This window comes from Pinus tabuliformis, chromosome 5_2, assembly GCF_031772625.1.
Source record: "Pinus tabuliformis cultivar Carrire ecotype Pingquan chromosome 5_2, CPIR1, whole genome shotgun sequence".
Classification (NCBI taxonomy): domain Eukaryota; kingdom Viridiplantae; phylum Streptophyta; class Pinopsida; order Pinales; family Pinaceae; genus Pinus; species Pinus tabuliformis.
In genome coordinates, this window is record NC_142306.1 from 1,137,083,627 (window position 1) to 1,137,093,557 (window position 9,931).

Below are 9,931 nucleotides of genomic sequence, written 5' to 3' on the forward strand. Positions count from 1 at the left end.
GAGTGTGAAAGGTGATATAACAATGATAATCTAACCACTCAAGGAAAGAAATGATTGATGCCAAGACATGGAGCGTATCAACACATAAATTTATGACCATGAAATTGCAAGAGATGTCAAGGCTACGAATCCTGGCTCGTATTAATTATGATATTTATATCTTATATTTCATCAAAGTACATTTTTTCTTGATGATTAATTTATGATTTTGTACATGTGTAGGATTGAAGTGGCGAAGGCAAGTTCCTATCATTTATGCAGACACGAGCCTATTTGTTGCTAAAATGACCCAAAGGATCATTGTTGTGGAAATGCATGATCTTGGTCAACAATAGATATGAAGTCAAGCTAGCTCCAAGGTAGAAGGAAGGTAGAGAGATATCGCCATATTCTGCAGTAGCATAGAACATGTTTGTGAATATGAAAGGTCATGTGGAATACCAAAAGTCACCAAGTAGATGAAAAGTCATGAGGAAGTTCAAGTGTTAAGGGTAGGCCAAGAGTCACTCTCACCCTATAAATATACCCTCATGCCTCATTTGTAATCGGGGGGGGGGGGGGGCTTTTGAGAAGGACTCTTTTGGAGATATATATATACATTACTTAAGAGTATTTATGTCCTTCTAATTGATACAACGAGTATTTGTACGTTTCCATTATTGGATTCTTAAGATCTTTTATGTTCTAATGCCATGAGTATTTTCTTCACTTGATGGATCGGATGTTCCTGAAAGCTCTTTGATGTGCGGTTTCCTCATATGCTGTCTCATACTCCAAACTTTGTGTTTCTTTGTATGGATGGTATTTGATTCACTAACTCTATGCTCATGCTGGTGAACTATTTCTTTGGTATTGGTATAATCTGTTTGATTGCACCTTTGTTTATGCTCCCAAATGTTTGATCATTGTGAACTAATTTACAATTACTAAGCGTTTTATCTGGGCAAACATGAGTCTTATTTGAAGCCTGCTAACAATAACTTTACATAAGATTTATGTTGTTTATAGTGTGGCTATTCATGGTTTATGTGGCATAAAATATTTGTCAATTATTTCCTTGTATTTATTGAGGTACATGCTTTCAATTGAGTTTATATTTCGCCTCCTTTCGAAGCAAGCTCAAAAAAACTGAACGGCAGCCGAGCCTACATACCAGAAGGGACCCCTATCACAAACGGTGTAGGCTCTAGTTGGGAACTTACACCGGGGAGGTCCCCCTTGCTGTTGGCGGAGAATTCCAGCCCGTCAACAGCAACCACGATATTTGAGTACCAAATGCAGCTTAGAGTCCTTGATACCCAAATTTGTGCAAAGGGTATGAAAAATATTTGTGAACTTTGGAACATCTTGGTCCCTTCCCTGTCGCAGCGTGGTCCAATTTATGTATTTATCCTCATAGCTTTTGACAGGGTAGTACTGCTCCTTAATGGCATCCCGGAACGAATTCCTGGTGGGTGCGGCTAAAAACAATCAGTTCGTACTTTCATCCTTCTGCTCGTAGTAGGTTTCCCACCAGTCCTTGACGTGGGGGGCTGCTTTGAGAAGAGCGAAAGTAATCTTTTCTCGGCTGAAAAAATCATGAATAGAGAAATATCCTTCTAGCAGATTTAACCATTTATCTACAACGTTTGCATCTATCTGACCCTCGAATATGGGAATGTCAAAGTTAACTTGTACCTTAAAGGGTGTGGTGCTTCCAAAGTAGCTGTTGGAAGTAGATGCATTTCCCATGGGTAGCCGCTGAAGGATCTGGGCAAAGTTATCCATCATCGCGTTCCTCTGTCGCTCGAGGGCTTCTTCAAGCCAAGATTTTGATAGGATCTCCTACCCCCTCATCTTTCTTTCCATCTGCCATGGTAGGTCATTGGGATTTGCGAGGCTGGTCTTGCAAAGGTTCGACTAGTTCAAGCCCTAACTCCTTATATCTTGACGTCATTGGGGACATGCAAAGAAAAACAGAGAAAGAGTAGACCGCTCTGATACCACTGATCCGGATTTAATAGGAATGCAACAAAATACAGAAATACCCATATACACAGAGATGCAGCGGAAATAATACTTCATTTCATTAATGTAAAATACTGAAATATTATTACAAATAGAAATGCAAATAAATCAGCTAGGGAGATGGTGGCTTATCTCTAAGGAGAGATGTGGAAACTACATGCCTCTGAACTATATTACAATGAGGCTCGAAGGCCTATTTATTGTTGAGAAATAATGGAAAACCCTAAACATCCAAAAACCTAACCCTATGAGATGAAGCACCAAACTATGGGCCCCGTTTTGAGTAAATTGGTACATCAACTTCTCGGGGTCGTAACTTTGGCATACGATCTCCGTTTGACACGCACAATACCTCGTTAGAAAGATATATTCGAGGACTACAAATTTGGGATGAGAAACATAGATCAATGGACCCATGTGTCTCAATTTTCCCAAAAAATGTTGTTTAGGGCCTCAAAACGGCTCCGGAAGTTTAGGACCCAAAAAACTGCTAAAAATAGTAAACTATGCTACAATTAAGGAAACTGAAAAACCGAAAGACAAAGTTGTTGGGGTCCAAGTGGGATAGGTGGGTGGCCACCAACATCCACCTGGATCATCAGAGTAACTCATTGGAATGCAATCATGCCAAATTCTGAAAATATGTGTTGTTTTGCAGGTAAAGCCAAAGCAGATCAGATCATATATAAGCTTGGGAGGAGATGTGTTCAATCTGCTAGTGAGGCATTGTTACCACCAGGCTTTTGTTATGGAATTGGTTATCTCTCTAGATTATATCATGATGTTAGTCTGAACGCCCATCCTTTATAAGAGGTACCCAAAGGAAATAGAGAGAAGGAATATTTTTAGGCATTCCTCCTCTCTCATGGTATTAGAAATTCAAAATCCCAGTGAAGATGAATTCAACATGCATAATCCCACTTCAGAATACACAAAAATTATGGAATCGAATGTTTTTTTAGACTACGGTGCCATGTGTAGAGTGTGTTAGCTTATCCTTTTTGCACATGTTTTTACGGCACAAAGTGGAGTTTGTAGACTCCTTTCGGCCTAGGATAAGAATTCTTAACCCTGACTGTCTACAACATGTCTTCATTGATCACACAAGCATAACCCTATTTTACCAAAGACGACAAACATGGTGGCCCATTCCCATGTGCATATTGTAAATTGAAGAACTTGGTGGTTCATTCCCATGTGATTTGCAGTTGAAGTTTATGAAGTTGCTCATATAATTTTAGTGGCAATGTTGAATGCACTCCAAACTAATGTCCCAAATGATAGTAGCCAATAAAAATCCAATAGTTTATCTCTACATGCCTTAAAAAGGAAAACCCTACCTTATGTGTAGTTGACAATTTGAGAAAAACTCAATAGTGACCATCCCCTGTTTTATGGCTTAGTAATTAATAATGTTGGCAAGATTAATTCATTAATGAAAGTTGGATCAATTTAAATTTAGAGTTCCTATGAAATCAATGTAATGTGGTGAATTGTGTTTTGTTGCATTTACCTAGAATGTGATTTGTACATATTCATAGTTTCTGGCTGAGAGGACTCTCAATTGTTGTGTCACAAAGATGACACTATTGTCTCTTTCCCTACATGTTCTTGTGACTGCCACAACAATCTCACTTCTCCTGGAGCTTGTATTGAGTATACCAACCCTATCCACTTTGGAAGAGTCCTCTTAATTTTGTTTTTTTTTAATTGAATCAATTGACAGGATACAAAGCTCATGCAATTTCAATTCATTACAGGAGAGATTCCCCACATATGACGAGTCTAGGTGTACAAACACCCACTAATAACAATACATCTCCTCTCGTACAATGCACTTTTCACATGTGCCTAATTATAATACATTGGCATGTCAAGCTCAACTATGAAAAGTATTGGGGAATGAATGATCTGGTTCTTGGGGGGAGGCCCCCAAGATCTCAAAAATTGAAATACCAGAAGAAAAAGAGGAGAATTCCCAATAAACAAAACCACACATAATTTTTTTATTAAAATGGAGAATAACTGTAAAAGCTATATTGTGGCGGACAAACTATCCTTTTACAAAATGTGACTTGTTACTTATAGTATTTTTCAGTTACAATACCACGGGTCAATTCCATGGGTGAATGAATACCATGGGTGAATGTCACAATACCACGAGTCAATTCCATGGGTGAATGAATACCATGGGTGGATATCACAATACCATGGGAAAATACCATGGGTGGATGTCACTTACAATACCATGGGTGGATGCCACTTACAATACCATGGGTGGATGCCACTTACAATACCATGGGTGGATGCCACTTACAATACCATGGGTAAATTCCATGGGTGGATGAATAACATGGGTGGATGAATACCATGGGTTGATGCCATTTTCTATTGGGATCGTTCCTCCTTCCTTAAGAAGCAATGGTCCCCATTGCGTGAAGTTCCCTCCTGCGACGCCTTTGTTGAATATGAAGAGCCACTGAAGAGAAGGGTTTTATGTGTTTAACCCATAACCATGAACGAAGATTTGAGGATAGAGATACCCTGTAATGCTTGTGACCAACTGTGATATTAACAATGTGCGGCCTAGCAAATGGACTTCAATGAAGTGTAGGTTTGTGGATGACCCATAACCATGACAAACGAAGATCCGAGGATAGAGATACCCTGTAATGCTTGTGACTAACTGTGATACTAACGGTGTGCGGCCTAGCAAATGGACTTCGATGACAAGGATTTTGTGCTGTTGACCCATAACTGTGATGTTGGTTGTTGATGAAGTAATAGGTGCCTACATAGCCTAGGGTGGGAGGGCACATCTCCAAAGAAACCAAGCCGAATGCTGCTATGCTGAAATTGATGAATGTGAAGCACGTGCCTGCTAAAGCGGGGTGGGAGGGCACATCTCCAAAGAGAACTTGCTCTGAATAATGCTCCAAAATTAAAATGGACATAAATCAGTCAATATAACTCAGATATTTATTATAGCCTATTTTTGGAAATAAAAGGACCATTTTGCATCTTCTCATTTGTTGGAAATCCTTATCTAGACTCCGATTCGGCCGATTTTTTTTTTTTTTTTTGATTTGGGTATTTTTCGCAAGGAATTCAGATATATTATTTGTTTTTGTAAATTCTACATAAATTTTTTTAGATCTAGTCTGTAAACTCACAGCCCAAAAACGAAAAATTCTTCCCGCTTGGCCCAAGAAAATGCTCTATGGAGGACGTAGCACATGCCTGAAGTTTGTTGAATATTGCTGCAAAATTTGAAATTGAAATATGCATCAAACCCTCATTCCTATGGAATCATAACTTGCTATAATACCACTGATCCAGATGTTGTGGGGAGACCCCCAAGATCTGAAAAATTGAGATGCCAGAAGAAAAAAAGGAGAATGTCCAATGAAAAAAACCACAAAGATTTTTTTTATTAAAATGGAGAATAACTGTAAAAGCTACATTGTGGCAGACAAGATGTCCTTTTACAAAATGTGACTTGTTACTTATAGTATTTTTCAGTTACAATACCACGGGTCAATTCCATGGGTGAATGAATACCATGGGTGAATGTCACAATACCACGAGTCAATTCCATCGGTGGATATCATAATACCATGGGCAAATACCATGGGTGTATGAATACCATGGGTGGATGTCACTTACAATACCATGGGTGGATGTCACTTACAATACCATGGGTGGATAAATACCATGGGTGGATGCCACTTACAATACCATGGGTAAATTCCATGGGTGGATGAATACCATGGGTTGATGCCATTTTCTATTTAGATCAATGAAAATGCTATCAGAAACTTCAATTACATGATGAATTATAGTGATTGGAATATTGTTGCTCAACATCTAAACTCCAACAACTTGACCCAAAATTTTTAGCGTCAGCTACAAGCCACTTGATCCATATGCATCTTTGAGTAAGTAATTCAATCCTTTTCCCCTATTTTTCACATTTCACTGATTCCAACAACACCTTATCATTTTTTCATTTAAATGCTAATAAGTTAAGGTATCCCTAGTATTGTTTATGTCTTTGATGGTGCCTTTACAAATGAAAATGCATTGTTTTGGGGGATAAAATACTACAATGATATGATTTTGGAGGCTGAACCAATGGGGAATGTCTAGTTTGAATTGCTGCTTCAGAAGGATACACAAACATTCACTCTAAAACAGAGGTGGGTTTTCCCTCGAAAAATCTACTTCTATGGCGAGAAATCACTCTTCATCTATGCTCTTTTTTCATATGCTACCAACTTATGACGTTTCCATTGCAACATTTGGTGCAACTTCTAGTTAATAATTGTTGTAAGGGTGCTTTCCAACCCAGTATAGAAAAGAATTTGTAATGTTATATTATGTTAAAAACTTTTACTAGATTAAATTACATAAAAATGAAATTAAAAATAAAAATAAAATAAATAATTATAATTATTAATTAAAACATTTTGAGTTAGTAAAATTACATTAAAAAGCTAAAATTAAAATTAAAATTATAATAATTAAAATTTTTAATTATTAATAATTACACCAACCTAGATTTATCTTAATTTTGGATATACCAAGGGCCAAGAGGGATCAAATCTCTCTAGGTGCAAAACTTTCTTCAAGTTTTATATTTAAAAATAAGGTTTGCATCTTGAGAGATTTAATCCATCTAAATGTAGAAAATCTTGTAGATTCACAAGCTCATGTAATGTACTAAAGCACAGGACAAGAATCTACTTCTACTTTGAACCAGCGGAAACCAATAGATCAATGAAAACAATATGAACAAGAAGAAGATAAATCAATGGCACATAACACAAGATGTATATGGGGAAAGCCACTACTAAAAACCCCGCTATCTGTATTTGCATGTATTAGAAATATGAGTGAAGATACAAAGCTTGTTCTCACTAGAACAATTTCGCACAAGTATGCTCAACTCTCTTAGCTCATAAGCTAGCTCTTGGCCAACACTTAGCCAATCTGCTACCCTCCAAGCCCCTATTTCCTTGCGCCCTTGGTCAAAGAATTTGGATGAATACAATATTCTCTACTCAACCTTGAGCTTAACCTACACAAGTATTTCCTATCCTCTGCCTAATGACTTCCTTTGGCTAATATTTAGCCAAATTTCCAAACCTCCAAGCTTTTAATTCTCTTGCGTAATTCCTAGGATGAATAACCCATATTTAAAGGGAGTTCATGCTTCCAAAAGTGCGCAATCCAAACATAGGATCACTTCTGATGCATAAATTATATTTACACTCTAGTAAATAATACCACTGATAATACACTGTCCCTGCACTCTAGTCTCAACTGGGTCTTTCTCAGAGTCGACATGCATGAGTTTCTAATGAGGGAATCTTCAGTTAACTAGAGTGACACTTGTGGATGCACTAGTGCACCAACTAACTGTTAACTCTCTATTAGTTCCTCAAACCGTTTGGAACTAATTTAACTAAACTTAACTCAATAAAATGAGTGATCTAATTTCTAATTCAATTTAAACTCACACTGAACTCCTAAAACTTAGGAAGAACATATACATGACTACAAAAAGACTTCTAACTCGAAATTCCTAAGCTAATCAAGTTAATTAAACTTAATTAACTATTTACAAGTTGCTATGAGAATAGAATTCGAGTTTAATTCTCAATTTAATGCAAGGACAAAATAAACTAGAATTTTTTGTTTCCATTTCTCAACATTAAACACTTATAGATATAAAATTAAAATAAATATACACAGATTATAATTTAAATTAGTTCCTTTTTATTTATACATGAACAAATCTGCATCATAACCTTTAAATAATAAATCATAGTGATATTGATAATTATTCAAATACCAAAGGACTTTTTCTTATTCATTTATATTTAGTAATTTATTTGGAGATAATTAAACTATTGACTTATGACTAAAAAGTCCTATATATATTTATTTTGTATATTATAATAATCTTTAATGATTTATGTATTTTATTTATCCACTTGGTTTATTAAAAGTTATATATCTTATATTATATTACATATTTTTATAATCATGCTCATATAGATATTATTTTAAATATAATTTTGGTGTGAAATCTAAGTTGTAATTTTATTGTTATTTAGATTATTACATAAAACCCAATTACAAAATTAATTATTGATTTTATAATTAAATTTTAGAATAACTCAGAGTTATAATTTAATTAAAAATAATTTTTAATTTGGTATTACATTTATTTTAAATTTTAACTTATTAAATATTGAAAAGATTAAATTTTTAAGGTGTAAATTTTGCAATTATTTAATTTTATATTATATATTAAAAATTTTACCCATTAAAAAATAAATAATTCTTAATATTAGAAAAATCTAAATTTAAAATAAATTAAAATTGATTTAATATATTATGTGATGTCTCCACTATACCCAATTATAAAACACATTATTGCTCTTAATATTAAATTAATTTAACAAAGACTTAATATTCTTATAACAACTAATTATGAGTGTTAAACCAAATAACACAATAAAGTTATACAATATACACGTGCCAATTGAGGAGAATCCCATTTCTCTTTGCTAAATAAAGAGAAGAGTCAATGACATCGATATGATGAATAAGTATTTCCATTATGTTGTTAAGGACACATAATTACCTTTGCATTATCTACATGGGAATATTTATAACTAATTAGGTGAATGTTAAGGAGTTCCAAGTGAACTTTATTTATAAATAGTAAGTATTTAAATATTTTTTGATGACTTTAAAGCAGTGTCCCATATATGTAACTAAATAAAGAGAAGAATCAATGACATTGATATGATTAATAAGTATTTCCATTATGTTGTTAAGGACACATAATTACCTTTGCATTATCTACATGGGAATAATTATAATTAATTAGGTGAATGTTGAGGAGTTCTAAGTGTACTTTATTTATAAATAATAATTATTAAAAAAATATTATTTAATTTTTTCTAATAGAAAATTAAATTATAATTAAGGATAGTTTTTGGTTTTATATAAGATTAAAATTAAATGTTATTCAAAAGTATTTAATCTCATTAGAGGTAGTGCGCTTATGATTAGTTAAGAGCTCATCTTTCTCAAACATAAGGAAATAAGTCAATGGTTCAACTATCTATAGACCACCAACAAGTTATTTCGAATGACATAGTTTTCAACAAATAACAATGATGAGTCAACCCACATTTGTGAGTAGCAAGTGATGGATATCATCATTGTTGGTTGACAACTCAGATATGATAGATTTGCCACCTTTGGGGGAGGTTGGGGGGAGAGGGTGGGGGGAGAGGGGGGGTTGGGGGAGGTGGAGGGGCGGGTGGAACAATCTTATTAATACTTAAATATGATAACACTTTAATCAACCAAATAAGGCATAACTCAAATAATAACTAGCCTAAATGTTGCATAGTTGAGATATAAGAGACCATTATTGAAAATATAATAAGGGTTATTAAATATTATGTTAGTAGGCATTTATATTGTGACTAATAATTTTTTTCAGATTCATTAAATAAATTAGTTAAATAATGATATTATCATCATCCCATCCTATGGATGAAAGTTGGGTGTGCCCTTGGTCCCATCCTCCTATACATCTTTCTTGCCCTTATAATGGTCAACTAATGTCCTTGGCATATGTCTTAATTTTTTGTTGCCAATTATTATCTTGTTGATAGTTGCAAGAGGCTTCTAGTTGAAATTGTGGACAAGCATTTCGGGTTTACACTAATTCTATAGTCATAGGCAATTTTATAGAAGCCCTACCTTGGTGGTTCTTTTGTTAAGTCCAATGGTCATGAGTTCTCATTACCTCATGGAAAGTCATTGATGTTTGTATAGTGAAGTAAAAGATCACATTGAGTGTGTTGCAGTTATTATTTTTTTGAATTTTTGTAGG